The following is a 16,915-nucleotide window of genomic DNA, read 5'->3' on the forward strand; positions in this document are numbered from 1 at the left end:
GTAACTCGAGATTTCTAATTTTATGATGTAAAATTAGAATATGATTTTATATTAATTCCTTTTGTAATTTACATGAAGATGAAGAAGAGATGCGACGCTTATTCTTGAAGACGCAAGGTTTTGTGGTTATAATTGCATGAACCTTAGGTTGACCCAATGGTTCCTCAAGGCTCGAAGGAACCGGTTATTAGATAGTCATGTATCAGCACGTTTATTTTTATGTTAAAATACATGTTAAGGTTGAATATTTAATAACATGTCCATCAATGATATTTTAACAAGTAATAAATGGTGAGACCTAAATAAAATCCTTAACCAAATATATTAAGTCGTAGTTAGTAAAACCTTCCATCACTATAAGTTTGATCAAGTCACTATTTGTGTGAACCTTTATTGCTAAAGTGAAAAGTATACTTCTACTAGTGAGAGGTTAAACTTTATTGGAATTTTTTTTAATGGTGATTGTTGTGCGTAAAAATCTCTAGACCAGACTAAGACGAGAAGTTAGAGCACCTTTGTGTGGAGCGAGAATGAAGCCCAGAAGCAAAGGAGCTTGGTAAGGAGCACGAGCATCCGACCTAGGCACAAAGGGACCCATCAGACGAAAATATCTTCTCCAAGCAGACATATCATTTCACCACGTATACTTTGTATGCAGCGACAACAAACACGTGGCAGAACGTAGTCTACATATGTTCCATGCACCTCAGCCAATAGGGAGTTGTACATACCTATTGGCAGAGGAGACACCATCATGAGTTATGACACAGGAGCATGTGAGCCTCGACTGTGGTACGATATTGACATCGTGGTTGACTACTAGTCATCATGGCACTCACATACCTTCTCTATTAAAAGCCATCACAACTGAAAGAGGGGGGAGACAAAAAGAAGAGGTACAACTGAACATACAAGTTAATCCTTCACAAGTGCACGAGTCGCAATCGTAGCATAGTGCATGAGGAAAGGTCGATCTCGCAGAGATTGAGTGGCTCTTGTGATCCTAGAAACTCTGCCTTTTGAACAATAAGAATTGAAATAAAAAAAATATAAACGACATTAAAGCAAATCTAAATCTAACATCTACAAAGAATCCTAGGGATCTAACTCCATCATAATTATCAAGTTACGTTGTCATCATCAAACTATTGTTCTCTCCTGTTTTAAAAACCTGACAGGACCGGATTGGTCGGTCCGACCGAGACCCGACAGCTTCTCCGGTCCGTTCAGGTCTTAGGGGGGGTTTTTGTAATATTTAAAATTATAAAGGTTAATTGTAATTTATAAGGGTGTTTTGGAGATATGCAAAAGTTTAGGGATTAATTGGTAACTTTTTTGGGGCATTTTGAAATAAATAAAAATTTAGGACTAATTAAACTTTATTGTTATTTTTGTAATATATTAAAATTTAAGGGATTAATAGTAATTTTAAAAAAATAAAATTATCGCTGATGTCATCGGTCAACTGGTTGGATCGGTTGACCCGTGACCAGGCAACAAAATGGGTTGCCCTCTGATCCGGGTTTTAAAACAATGATTCTCTTCACTCCATTTAGGGTTTGTACACTTGGGTTAAACCTAGGACTTTTCATCATCTAAACTAGCTAGTGGCGTATATCCTAGTCCAAATAAACAGGAACCAATTTGCATAGAAACAAACCATCCATTCATAGAGCTAATCAAGATAGGCACGATGTCACTCTCTAAGGTATTACCATGGGCGTGTTGGATTTAACTACGTATTTCATTAATCAAACTAGCTAATGGCGTATTCTAGTCCACAATACGAAAACCTATAAGCACAAGACGATCTTAAAGACAATAACCAACCTATACTCGGGTAGGGCTACAAATCAGTCATTCCATACACAATCTTGTCTCATACAATCAATTAACTAACATCAAGGTTGATCAGGCCCTAATATCAAGTAAGATTGAATGAAACACAATGAATGAATCTAGAACATAAGAATGTATCAAAAACAAATGAACGAACATTGAAGATGTCGAAGCGGACTCTACCTTGACATGGAGTGGCCCATGCTCTAGTCCCAGCTTTCTAGACCTCCAGATCTGTCGGCATCCAGGGTAAGAATAGTAAGATGAAAGCGAGGTGATCTTAGTTTATTTCCTTTCTTTTGTTCAACCTGTGTGCTCCTTTAAGCATATGTGCCTTTTTTGAGCTTTGGGTTTGAGCCCGCGTGCTCTTTTTTTTTTTTCTTTTTGGGGCGTCTATGCCTGTTTGCTTTTGCTTTCAAGCCTTTGTGCTCCTTCGGGCGGATGTGTCATGTTTGAGCATGTGTGCTCTTTTGTTTGGGCCTTTGTGCCTCTGTTGTCTTTATTGAGTTCTATGGCCTTTAGGCAGATCGTGTTACTTTGTATCATTTTCTTTTTGGATTAATATGCTTACTTACCCAACATAACAAGAAAAAAAAAAAAAAAAAGGTTAATAGGAAAGGTTGGGGTAATATAACCTGAGAACGAGTATTAAACAACATAGGGAATTTAGTCACCAGTCAGGAAAATAGAGTTAGGTTAATAGGATTCATAAGTTGTACTGGAATAACTAGATGAAATAAGATGCTCTAGTGTTTCTCCTTATTGAATTAGTTCAGCCTTTTAGATTATAGTTTAAATTGCTTTTTTGTTTTTAGTGTTCGTTAGTTTCTTAGTTTATATTTTTGTTCTTATTCAAAACTTCACAATTTTGGTTCTTCAATTAGTGTTTTGGCTAGATAATTGGGTACTTAATAGGCCACTTGTGGGAACAATGCTCTACTTATCATTATATTAGTTGTGTGATTTAGTGCACTTGCTAAGCTCATACGCATCATAGGTATGAAGTTTTGTTATGACCAAAACCTTCAATACCAACTCAAAAAAGGAAGGTTGCAACTTAACAAAATGTTAGGCATGATTTGTGAACTGTCAAAATCTAAGCAAGGAGTGGCAAGAAAAGCAACTTTATTGCCAAAGAATGCCAAGAAGAAAAGAGATGACTCAAGTGTGTTGTGAATATTATATTCGATTGTAATCTTTATAGTCATGAATTTATACAATGGCTAGAAAACTAATAACACAAATACAATCAATTGCTATAATTACATGAAATCACAGGAAATCAATAATAACAAAATATTTGCGATTAGCCATATGCACAGCGTGATTCCAGCATGAGTGATTTCAACTTTCCATGTTACATCACTCCCACTCAAGCTGGTGGTTTGTAGATGTCGAAAACTCCAAGCTTGTGAAGTAGATATGGATGCTGGCGACTGCATAATGGTTTCATAAAGATTTCCGTTAGTTGTTTCGAAGTTCGAATGTGCATGGTCTTGATGATCTCTTCTTGAATCTTTTCTCTAACAAAATGGTAGTCAATCTTTATATGCTTAGTTCTTTCATGGAATATAGGGTTTGCTGCAATGTCATTAGCAATTTTATTATCACAGTACAAAGTGACAGGTTTTCTTGTTTGTACTTTTAAATCTCTCAATAACCTAAGGATCTAGACAATCTCACATGTTGTTTTTGCCATGATTTTATATTCAACCTCTGTTGAAGAAAGTGATGTTATTGACTGCTTCTTTATGGGTGAATTTGTGGTTGAGTTTGTGGTGGTTATATTGAGCCCTAGTGTGTTTTGATGCACCCAAACTAATCAAAATATTGTTTAAAGAACTAATAAATGTGTAAAGGTATGACATTAGTCATAACCAAAATTAAAATGCAGTTTTCCAAGTGGAACAGCCGTTCACGTAGATGAAACGCCCGTTCCAATCACATATTTTTGGAAAATAACTCCTAGTCACGCCATTGCAAGTTGGAACGACATCGTTCCATGATGTCTTTCATAATTCTGTCCAAAATGAAGTAGACATCAAGTTGAGCTAAAACTCATATCTAAAAGGAACGACCAAATTGAATGATTGTTCTGTCCAGTCGTTCCAAACATCTGAAGACTTATTTGAAGAGGTTGACACACATATGCGAGCTGGACATTCTTTGCAATCGAAAAAAGGAACGACCACGTAGGACGATCGTTCCTCTAGCTCATTCCACATGAATGATGTTGTTCCATCACCTTGTTCATGGTTATGGAATCTTGACTCTCTTTACGATTTGAAGAGGAACGCCTGTTCCATGAGAGGAATACTTGTTCCAAGTTTAAGTCAAGATTTTAGACTTAGATGATTCGAGCTGAAGTTAAGGTTGTGTAAACTTCAAGTCAAGCAAGAACGAGACGAATGCCCATTCCCAAAGTTCTTCAAGCCTTTCCAAAAAGGAATGACACCATTTCATGAAGTCATTCAAAGTTCTAGAATTTCTGGATCTTAAGAGATCCAAGATGGAATGTCTGCTCGCCATAGGGGAATGTCCATTTGTGATAGGGGAACGACCATTCCAAGTATGGGAACGATCTTCCAAAATCCTAAAACTCAAAGAAAAGTGATTGGTGGTGTTAGGAATGCCTTTTCTTGGTGTTGGAACGCTCTTTCCTCTAGGTTTATAATTTTGCAAAAAGCTGCATAGTGCATTAAATGAAGCAACAACTCTAATTTATTTCAAGGGTTGGTGAATTAAACATGGAGATTTATTGCATGAGAAACAAGAACAAGGAAAAGAGAGAGAATAATGCAACAATCTTGGGCTATGCATATAGGTAGCTCTTTAGTGTATGTATACAGTTTCATTATTACTTTTTTGCCGTTTGCCTTGATTTTTGTGTGTTGGGCTATGAGCATAGACAACTCTTTAGTCATTTGAGTTCTAGCTTTGCCCCTTGGGTCTGTCCAAGGGTTTGCAAGCTTAAGGGTTATCCTTGTAACGCCCCGCTTGAGGTACGTGTATGTTTCCTCTTTGCGCTCTAATCGAGGTGGTTTTTGTTTTTAGTTGATTGAGTGTTGTGTTGAATGTTTGCCCTGAAAATTGGTTGAAAACAGAAGAAGTTCAGTCTGCCGTGTTCGGGGGCGAAGAAGAAGCTTCGCCGCGGCGAAGATGTGTGAAACCAAGGGGAAATCCCTGGAAAGTTTCGCCGCGGCGACAGAGGTTTCTTCGCCGCGGCGACAGGCCGAATAAAAGGGTGATTGAGTTTTAGATATTTTCTCCTTAAGGACAATTTGACCTTTCTACCCCTAATTAGCAGGAAAAGTGGGGAGTTAATTGTAAGGATATTTCATGGAGAATAGGTTGAGATAGGGGTGAGTTTGTAATGAATCAAAGGATATGGATGGAATTCCCAAAGAGAACAGGCAAAATGGGAATGAGTGTGTTAATATTTCATTAAAAGGAATTAGAATCAAAGAAACCCCTCATTTCTTTTCTCAAACGTGACTCTTCATTCTTCTCCTCTCAACTTCTCTTTTCTTTTGATCAAGGATTTTAAGGGATTTTGAAGGGATTTGGGGTAGAAAAGCAACCTAAGGCTTCCTAAGGTAAGGATTTCTTCTTAAGTTGTGTGATTTGGGAGTTTTAACCCATATTGAAGTTGAGGGTTTCATTCTTTGGTTAAGATTAGAGGAGAAGTCAAGCTAAACAAGTGAAAGGAAAAGTTTGTGAAGTCTCTCCTTAACAAGGTAAGTAAAACCCAACCCAAGTTGAGATTTATGAATTTTCTTGATTAGGGTTTTGTAAAATGATGATGTATGTGATGTGCATGTAATATAGCATGTATGAAGGATAAATAGAGATTTCTATGCTTTGTGATTGTTTATACCTTGCAAATTGAGAAAGGGTGTTGGTTTGGCAAGGTAGTTGAGAGGAATTTAAGGGGTATTAGTATTCCCTTTTTTGAAGTGTTTTCTATGGCAGGTTTGTGGCTTTGTGAAGGGGTTTTTCCCATTTTGGATGGTTAAGAAAAGTTTTAGAATCATGGCTATGATAGAGTTTATGTGCACATGAGGTGTTGATGAAATGCCTATAGAGGTTTGAGTATGAGAAATGAACCTTAATTCTTGCAACATTGCAGTTGGCATCTTAGTGCATTGGTGAAGTGAAACATCCATATGCACTAGTTGTACATGGAAAAGTGACCTAAGAAAGTGTAGGGGAATGGTTTATGCAATTACCCTATGAGTAGAGAGCTTAGTGGGTAAAATTACTCTAAGGGTAGAGAGCATTGAAAAAATGCTACAAGAATGAATTAGAAGAGTAGTATAGTTGGGATGATGCTTTGTGATCATCACCCGACCGTTATGGGAATCGGATTGAGCTTGGTGATCATCATCCGAATAGCCCTTAGAGTGATGGGTCGATGCTTGTGATCGTCACCCGATGAGTAGTAGAAATGGGTAGATGCTTTGTGACCGCTACCGGTTAGTGATAGATAAGTAGGTTGATGTGGTGATCATCATCCGACATTAGTAGAAACGGGTTGATGCTTTGTGACCATCACCTGATAGTGACTAGAGACGGGTAAATGCTTGGTGATCGTTACCCAAAATTCATGAGGAACGGGTAGGCGCTAGGTGATTCCACCGAAGTTAGAAAGAACCGAGTTGGTGCTTGTGATCCTCAATCGGTAGTCAATAGAACGGGTTGTACTGTGTGAATTCCACCCGATAGCATAGAGAGTGAGATGGTACTGTGTGTGACGCCATCCGGCCCTACCTCCGGTAAGATGAGGCCATGATGTTATTAGACAGAATAGAATCAGAGATAGCATAAGGAAAGAATTAAGAGTTATTCCTACGGGGACAGACAGATAGAGAGTTTACTTACTGAGCATTATTTTGTGCTACCCCGTTATTTCCTTTGTGGATGCAGGTTCTAGGTGATGTTGCGGTCGGAGGGGCGTCGGCAAGCAATGAGGAATAGCTACACTGTTCCCTGTTTTGTCTTTTAAAATACATTTTGTAAACAGTACTCTTTATGTATAAAAGACACATGAATTGTAATGAAAGAAAACTTTGGGCCCAACTTTTCTATTGTTATTATGCATGCATTGTACAGTTTTCAGTAGATGTTACAATCCCTTCCTTGTTCTTTCCTTTTTCATTTATTTATCGGGTTTATCCAAAAAAAAGTTTGTGGGTGGGTTTGTGGTGGTTTTTAGGTGGGTTTGTAGCTGAGTGTGTGGATGAATTTTGGGCTAGGATTGTGGCTGAATTTGTGGTGGTTTGTGAATGAGTTTGTGGCTTAGTTAGTGGTTGTTTTTTGGTGGCAGCATGGAGCTAATTTGTGGAAGTTCCATAGCTTTGTGTGTTGTTCGTTGCTGGTTGGCCAGATTGTAGTTTTTTCAGTGTCTGATAGGGTTGAATTTGTGGTGGATTGTGGCTTAAAGAGCTAAAAAATTTAACAAACCAGATCACAGGGGTGTGTTATAAGTATTCAACCTGTAGGGATGTTTTGAATTTTGTTCGAAAGTTTCCTTTTTGCCCTCTTTTTTCTTGAATAGTGTAAGGGTAATAAGGTCATTTAATATTTTTCATTTGTCTTGCACCAATGACGTTTTAACTGTACATACAAGTTTATTAAGGCTTTTCGAAATTATGTGTTGCTAATACTTAAATACTTGGCAGGGGGCGAAGAAAATTAACCCTCATCATTGATGAAATAAAATTTTGATTGAATTCGTTCATAAAATGTTATTTCATCTAATGATATATATATTCACAATAATTAGCTAAAAAAATATGAATATTATTGAACTAAAAAATAAATTATTTTAATCTCACGAAAGTTTACATAATCTAAAATGAGTTAATTACAATAGTCCCTAAATATGATAAACTAAAAAGATCCCTTGAATTTCAAAAATAATAAAAATCTCTTTGTCATTCAAATTTTAGGTGTTAAAATATAGTTTTAGTAATATTTACTAATATATGATAGTATAAATTTTGACGATTCACTAACATTTGTTAATAATAATGTAAATTTTTTGTTTTAAAAAGAGTATACGATTTTTTTTACTACTAAATAATGATTTAATGATACTTCCACTCACAGACTTTTAAAATATCACTTTACTACCAAATTTAGATTTCGACGGCGAATAGAGACAAACTCAGTCCATACTGTTGGGTCTTTGAAGAGGGGGCGGATGAGTTTTTGATGGTGGAAGGTTGGATTTTAGTGAATGAGATTTATCAGAATTGGTCTAGGATGAGCGACTGTGGCAAACTTTAAGCTCAATGTTAGAGATTGGCGGAGTGGTGGTGTAGAATTTGAGGGGTTTTGGTGAGTGATGATGAGAAAGAGAATGATGGTGGTGTGGGGTTACACTGATAATGGAATGTAAACGGTATATAAATTTAAATAGTAAAATGATATTTAAAAGTCTATGTGTGGAAAAGTGTCATAAAATCATTATTGGGTGGGAAAAAGTCGTTTACTCTTTTAAAAACTGAAGAAAATGTATAAAAAAGTGATGTGATAAAAATGAATGGAAGAGTGAATATAATGAGTTTGACTTTTTGTTTCACTCTTCCATTCATTTTTTACCCTCTTATTTTGTATGGAAATCTGTTAGATTTATTTGTAAGTAGAGTTAACGACTTTTCCCATCTAAATAATGGTTAATGACACTTTCTCACCCAAGATTTTTAAAATACCACTTTACCATCCAAATTTATATTTCGGCAATGAACAGAGAGTAAATTCGTTCCAGATTGTTGATGCTTTGAAGGGGAGGCCGATGAGCTTTTGTGGTAGTGGTTGAATTTGATGGTTGGGATTGATTAAATTTGACTTGGGAAGGGTGACTGTGCAAACCCTAATTACTTGATTTCAAGCGATTGACAGGGATGGAGGGAGTATGGTTTTAGAGTTTTGGTGAGTGAGATCAAGGAAGAGAATTGTGGTGGTATGGGATTGGAACGATGCCGGAATTAGAAACAAAATATAAATTGGGTACTAAAGTGGTATTTAAAAGTCCGTGAGTGAAAAAGTGTCATTAGACCATTATTTGGATGAGAAAAAATTTACTCTTGTAAGAACATCTCCAATGATGTTCTTTATTAAAGAGTATCTTTCATGTAACTAGAAAATATTTATTAATTTTTAAATATAAAAATAAAGTTTTATTCAAATTTTCAATGGACTCTTTAAATTTTATTCAAATCCAAGAAAAAAAACTTATATGAGAGTGAATTATAGATAAAATGCATAGAAATTGTAATTTATTAATTACAATTAGGATATAGAGTGAATTTAACTCTTTAGATGTGGTAAGTCAAACTTACTATTTAAAAAATAAAAATTTCTTCAACTTTTATTTTAGAATAAACTATTTAATAAAGAGTGGATTATATAAAATCATTTTTCAAGAATATAGTATGGTACGTTATCATATATTAGGTTGTAATTTGATTATTTTCCAAAGCCACCTTTTCCATCTAGGGTTGTTAGGTACATAAATACCACTCTTGAGTAGAAACCATCTCTCGTTCGTGTTCCCTATCGCCCTCTCCAGTTTTCTTCTCCGTTATCATCCAATTCAATTACAAATGGCCATCACTTTCTCAGATCTACATACTGAGTCAGGCCTCAAGTCTCTCGACGACTATCTATCCGGAAAAAACTATATTTCTGGGTTCGTTTCTTCATTTATGTTATTTTTTAAATCCTCTCCTTTACTAAACCTTCAATTTTCGTTATTTTATTACAGGGATAGATTACAAAGGATGAAATCAAGGTGCGGCGCCGTTTTAGAGAAGCCGGGTAGTTCCTTCCCTAATGCCAGCAAGTGGTACGAATGCGTGTCTTCGCATCTGGCCCCAACGTAGTTTTGATTTTTGTAGTCTTTCATTGTAGTTGAATTGATTTGATAAATAGTTTGAATTTAGAAATTGAATTTGTTATTTCAGTTTCCTGGCAAAGCAGTTGGTGTGAGAATTGGTGGCAAAGGTGCTCCAGTTGAAGTACTCCAGCCAAGGTAATCATATTTTACTCAATTATGTGCTGGGGTCTTAATTCAATAATAATTCACTAGGTTACTCTTCGTTTAGCCCTTTTTCTAGTTTAGTTACTATTATTATTGATTGTAGTCATCGTACAAGTTTTGATCACCCCGATCTTGTATACATGTAAGTAAATTGGTAACAAAGTGAATCAAAAAGTATACATGTAAGTGAACTTAGTTGTCCAGAAATAGAAAAAGGGAAACCTAACTATAGGAGTGAAAGTAATTACAAAAGCTGCTCATAGGTTTCTTTCTACTTTTTCACTATAGAGGGCCACAAGGTAGGGAATGTGATCTGGTGATTTGAAATATTTTTTTTTTTATCTATGATAGATGGGGTCTTCTAGTCTTTCATCTATGATAGTAGATCAGTGCAGCTGTCTTCTTAGGAATTGAGAATCTATCCCAAGAAGTCTGACCGATTGGGATTTATTGTTTTCTGTTTGATACATTATGATCAGTAAATTAGGTGAAGGCATAGAAAGAAAGAGATTGGAACCTCGGTTAACAAAAGGCTGCCTACCAGTGCTGTTGTGTATTATTTCTTTTTGTTTTGTTAAGTAGTGAGTTAGGTTAATCTGTGGGTATGCTGACCTCATGTATGTTGAAACTTTTTGAATGGTTGAATGCAAGTTCTATAGTTATTTGATGTGTAAATATGTTCTTTACTCACGTTTGATTATGCCAGGCTCCTGCTGGAGATGATGATGATGATTTGGATCTCTTTGGAGATGAGACAGAGGAGAGGTAAGAAGGCAGCAGAGGAGAGAGAGGCATCTAAAGCCAAGTCTGCCAGAAGAAAGAAAGTAATATTTCTTTACTTATTATTTTTTTTGGAATAGATTGTGTACAAATGGAATGAATGAAATAGATCCTCTATACTTGCGACATGTAGCATATAGCATGAATGACTGGAATGACTGATGAAAGCGTAGTAGTTCTTGCTGGCTGTAATAAAGAAGATATGTTTCTCGATCATAGGAGTACTGAATTTCTTGACACATTTTTTTTAGGTGGGAAATCTTCTGTTGTTGGATGTGAAACCTTGGATGATGAGACAGACATGAAGAAGCTTGAAGAGGCGTTAGGAGATTGAGAGCCTGGTCTCTTCTGGGGAGCAGTATGGTTTGATTTACTTCAATTTAATTTTTGTTTCATTATAATGCTGCAAATATATCTACCAGAGTATTCTGCATTGAATTTTTACAGCAAAACTGGTTCCAGTTGGTTATGGATTAAGAAGTTGCAGATATGCTTACAATTGTTGATGACCTTGTCTGTGGATTCACTCATTGAGGAACGTCTCACAGTTGAGCATGTGATGAATAATCCAGAGTTGTGACATTGTTGCCTTCAACAAAATCTAAAAATCCTTACTGTACTTGATATAGGATGCTATTGCTAGACATTTTTGGCCGTGGTTTAGTTTTTGTATTTATTCCCCTTTGGCCCCAGTGTTTTCAGTTGGTACTGTTTGCGAAATCATTTAGTTAATCTAAACTAATTTTTAAATGGCTGGAGATTTTAGTTCTATATAGCACAGGATGGTTGTTCTGTTTTGAAATTGGGATTACAAAGCCTTAAGTATTGCGAGGTGGGAACCTCATAACGAGCCTGTCTTATGATTGTTATAATTGAAATTTCATTACCTAAAAATCATGTGACAGAATTTGTATGTGAATTTTACCATTTTTCCAATGTTTTAGAAGGAGTCTAACTATGATTCTTTGAATTTACATTGTCCTCTCATCCCACTCCTCATTGTAACTCGAGATTTCTAATTTATGATGAAAATAAATAGATAGTTTTATATTATTCCTTTTAATTTACATGAAGATGAAGAAGAGATGCGACGCTTATTCTTGAGACGCAAGGTTTTGTGTTTATAATTGCATGAACCTTAGGTTGACCAATGGTTCCTCAAGGCTCGAAGGAACGGTATTAGATAAGTCATGTATTGCACGTTATTTTTATGTTAAAATACATGTTAAGGTTGAATATTTAATAACATGTCATCAATGATATTTTACAAAGATAATAAATTGGGGAGACCTAAAATAAAATCCTTAACCAAAATATATTAAGTCGTAGTTAAAAACCTTCCACACTATAAGTTTGATCAAGTCACTATTTGTGTGAACCTTATTTGCAAAGTGAAAAGTATACTTCTACTAGTGAGAGGTTAAACTTTATTGGAATTTTTTTTAATGGTGATTGTTGTGCGGTAAAAATCTCTAGAACAGACTAAGACGAGAAGTCTAGAGCACACCTTTGTGTGGAGCGAGAATGAAGCCCAAGAAGCAAAGGAGCTTGGTAAGGGCACGAGCATCCGACCTAGGCACAAAAGGACCCATCAGACGAAAATCTTCTCCAAGCAGACATATCATTTACCACGTATACTTTGTATGCAGCGCGCAACAAAACACGTGGCAGAACGTAGTCTACATATGTTCTCCATGCACCTCAGCCAATAGGAGACTTGTACATACACCTATTGGCAGAGGAGACACCATCATGAGTTATGACACAGGAGCATGTGAGCCTCGACTGTGGTACGATATTGACATCGTGGTTGACGTACTAGTCATCATGGCACTCACATACCTTCTCTATATAAAAGCCATCACAACTGAAAGAGAGGGGGGAGACAAAAAGAAGAAGGTACAAATGACACATACAAAGTTAATCCTTCACAAGTGCACGAGTCGCAATCGTAGCATAGTGCATGAGTAAGGGCGATTCTGCAGAGATTGGAAGTGCTCTGTCTGTGATCCTAGAAACTCTGCCTTTTGAAAACAATAAGAATGAAATAAAAAAAACTATAAACGACATTAAAGCAAATCTAAATCTAACTATCTACAAAGAATCCTAGGGATCTAACTCCATCATAATTATCAAGTTACGTGTTCATCATCAAAACTATTGTTCTCTTCTGTTTTAAAAACCTGACAGGACCGATTGGTCGGTCCGAACGAGACCCGACAGCTTCTCCGGTCGGTTCAGGTCTTAGGGGGGTTTTTGTAATATTTAAAATATAAAGGTTAATTTGTAATTTTATAAGGGTGTTTTGGAGTAGTCAAAAGTTTAGGGATAATTGGTAACTTTTTTGGGGCATTTTGAAATAAATAAAAATTTTAGGGATAATTAAACTTTTTATGTTAATTTTTGTATATATTAAAAATTAAGGGTTAATATGTAATTTTAAAAAAATAAAATTATCGCTGATGTCATCGGTCACATGGTTGGATCGGTGACCCGTGACCAGGCAACAAATGGGTTGCCCTCTGATCCGGTTTTAAAACAATGATTCTCTTCACTCCATTCAGGGTTTGTACATCTTCGGGTTACCTAGTACTTTTCATCATTAAACTAGCTAGTGGCGTATATCCTAGTCCAAATAACAAAGGAACCAATTTGCATAGACACAAACCATCCATTCATAGAGCTAATCAAGATAGGCACGATGTCACTCGTTCTAAGGTATTACCATGGGCGTTGGATTTAACCTAGTATTTTCATTAATCAAACTAGCTAATGGGTATTCTAGTACACTACGAAAACCTATTAAGCACAAGACGATCTTAAAGACAATAACCAACCTATACTCGGGTAGGGCTACAAATCAGTCATTCCATACACAATCTTGTCTCATACAATCAATTAACTAACATCAAGGTTGATCAGGCCAATATCAAGTAAAGATTGAATGAAAAACAATGAATGAATCTAGAACAAATAGAAGTATATCAAACAAATAGAATAAAAGTAAACACAAGCCTTCAATTAGATTACATCATATCCCTAGAAAAACAAACTATAACATAAAGGAAAAGAAACGAATACAATTGGAACATAATCGTGAAGAACAAAGGAGGAGGAGAGGAAAAGAACCTCTTCTCCTCTCAAGCTCCACATTTCCAGAAGCCCCAAATGTAGTTCAACCCTAATGTATAGTCTCTCAAAATGTTCATATCTATAAAAATGAAATATACTGCCCTTTATATAGTTTTACAATGAGTGGCAGTTAGTGAATACTAGTAGCTTAAATTAGGGTTGGAAATGCACTATTTTGCATTTTGGCGACTTGCTCGTGGGTCGGTTTAATTGCACTACGGTGCATTCCAGGCGATTTCTTCTTCAACAAAACCTTTATCACGCTGTGGCGCCATTTGGATTTCATTGACATTGTGCTGCAGCACCAGATTTCTTTGCTGGGGTGCAATTTGGATTGCGCCGTTTTCTCGCTGCAGCTTAGGAATCATGCTTCGCGTGCGAAGTCGAAATTTTACTCTTTTTTTCTCACCGATTTATCTGCACCGAACGAGTCCAGGATGCGAACACCAGCATAAGCATGATAATCCATTCTTTCGCACTTGAATACCTAAAACACACACAACATCCGTGATTCCGAAAGATAACAAAAAATGCAAGAAATTACATCGTAAATCATGCATTAACCTTAATTCTTACAGTTCATCCTCAATACTAAACAAATCACATTTCAACATCAACACAAAACCCCTAACTAGCTTGTTGCTAGTCCCTAGCAATGAAAGCAATATAAAATAAAATCTAACCTAACTAAAACTATTCTAAACCTCTCCGGAGGTTATCACGATTGCATTTAGCATATGCAATAAGCCTTTAAACCCCTAGGGCCCCTTAGTGGACGAGTTATAGTCTCTGAGAGTTTTCAGCGATGTTACCACAAACATCCTATAAGTCCTAACACACATGTTTACAAAACAAAAATTTCCAGACTAATCAAAAATGTGTCTCATACAAAGCATACACATATAGCATAAAAGATAAGCAATGATTACCCCCTATCTAGGAGCACCGTAAACATCAGTTTCATCTTTATTCTCAACTCTCTCACACAATCATACCACAAATAGTCAATCCTAGCCATAGAGGTAATCTCATATGCAACTTCCATAAAGAAAACAAAATTTTGATCCCATAAAATGAAAACTTTAAAAACACAAACTCCATAGGCCTACTTTCTAGATCACTCTCCACTAATGTAGAACAACACACAACTTCAGATCATTAGAGCTTCATTAAGCTTGTAATGTATGCTAGGGTATTGGGTTAAGAAAGAACATAAGGGATTCAAGCAATTAATAAGAATAATCTTTCAATACAAAGCATGATCACCAACACTTATTCTCTCACACCCTAACCCTTTATATATATAATTTTTTACAAATGATGCTTCACCTCCCAACCAAAATCAATTTTTGTACTCTTGCATACTTCCTTATTGATTATTGAATTGATTGTTTTTTTTTTTTTTTGAAATAACATAGGAAGCACTAGGTATCACCTAATTCCCCTTTTCCCCACAACAACCCATAACTGGTCCTTTAACACAACGTCACATAATTTCATAATCTCAAAGTCACACACATTTTTACTTCCATTAATTAAGATTAATCCTCTTAAAAGAGTGTCATAGGAAGGAAATGTGTTTAAGGGTTATATGGGACAGGTTATTGCAGGTAAAAAGAAAGAAAAATCAAAGGTAAATTATACAATAAGGTCAACGAGATGACTAAGGATAATGACATATAGGTTGACTTGAAAGGCACATACTGTCTAAAGATGGCCTAAGTTATTTCTTTAATCATGTGTCGTCTAGGATTTTGCCCAAGTGATCATCAAATAGGTTCTACCGTTCTAGAATTTTAGGGACCTTACAAAAATAGGAGGAAGATTACACACAAAAATCTCTAAGCTAGAACTAACAAACAAATAGACCACATTCCAAGAGTTTCCACTACAACAAAACCAAATCCAGAATAGTTCTTCGACTAGGATAAAATTGACCTCTCCTATTCCATAATGTCATGCAATCATGTTATATCATAGACAAAGTACATAGTCCAAGAAACACAAACTCCAAAACTAATAAATTTTACAGGCATGCATGAATTTTTTACTTTCCCACCCCTACCAAAACCTATATTGTCCTCAATGTAGCCATCAAATCAAAGCAGAGGTAAAAGGGAAAGAAACGAGTTACCCCCCTAGATCAACAAGACATAACATACTAGATGCAACTCCAATGAAAGTGCATCCTGTATCAACATGAAATCCGCCAACAAAAAAGAAAGGACAAATGGTTCTTTGGAAAAGAATCCATGTTGTCGGTTAATTAGATCAAGTTGAGGAAATAAAAAATAAAAATGAAATAAAATATGAAATAAAAACTGAAGAAAAATAGTTTATACAACTCAACATACTAAAAAGAAAGCAATAAAGAAACAAAAACATAACATAATGAAATGAAAACAGGAAATCCATTATTCTTTGAAAGTTTTAATTCCTTTACCAAGTTCTTAAAACTAAAGTGGAATGGGATTTTAGTGTTCATTCTTCATCATTGCAAAACAACCAACCATGAAACAAAATAAAGAACACCAAAGATTTTTACATGGTTCGGCAAAATGCCTACATCCATTGGACCATGTCCAAATGAAGTCAATCCACTATGGTAAACATTTATAGTTCAATTTCAAAGCCAAAGGTAAGTATCAGTAGTAAGAACACTCCCTGTTTTGGAACGCTTCAAACTCCACTATTTGGTTGAACTTTGAACTACCACAGCAAGCTCCACGTTCACAAGACCACCTGGTCAACCTTGAGCTCCTCTCAAGGATCAAAACAAAAGACTCGCTTCAGCTCCAAAAGCTTGAAATCCCATCAAGCATCACCAATGGAAACCCACGTTCTAGCCAAAAACAAATAAACAAAGTTTATCAAAGGTATTTGTAAGCCTACCTAGGGTATATGAAACCTGATTCAAAACAAAAGAAACCTCAAGGAATTTTTAGAGTAATATCAGAGGAATAATCAGGCTTAAGAAGAATTGCATTGGAGGAGACGAATATATAGAAAACTTGGGCTCTAATGCAAGGGGACAGGTGGCCAAAAAGATACTTTATGAAATCAACTTTATGAAAAAGTTTATTCCATTTCTTGGGACCACCTATCAAAGAGAATAAA

At 35.9% G+C, this 16,915-nt stretch overlaps 1 pseudogene; it reads left to right on the forward strand.

Moving 5' to 3' along the window:
- Nucleotides 1-9,449: 9,449 nt before the first annotated feature.
- Nucleotides 9,450-11,271, forward strand: LOC116131005 (annotated as a pseudogene).
- Nucleotides 11,272-16,915: the final 5,644 nt, after the last annotated feature.

This window comes from Pistacia vera, unplaced genomic scaffold (assembly GCF_008641045.1).
Source record: "Pistacia vera cultivar Batoury unplaced genomic scaffold, PisVer_v2 Contig227, whole genome shotgun sequence".
Taxonomy (NCBI): Eukaryota; Viridiplantae; Streptophyta; class Magnoliopsida; order Sapindales; family Anacardiaceae; genus Pistacia; species Pistacia vera.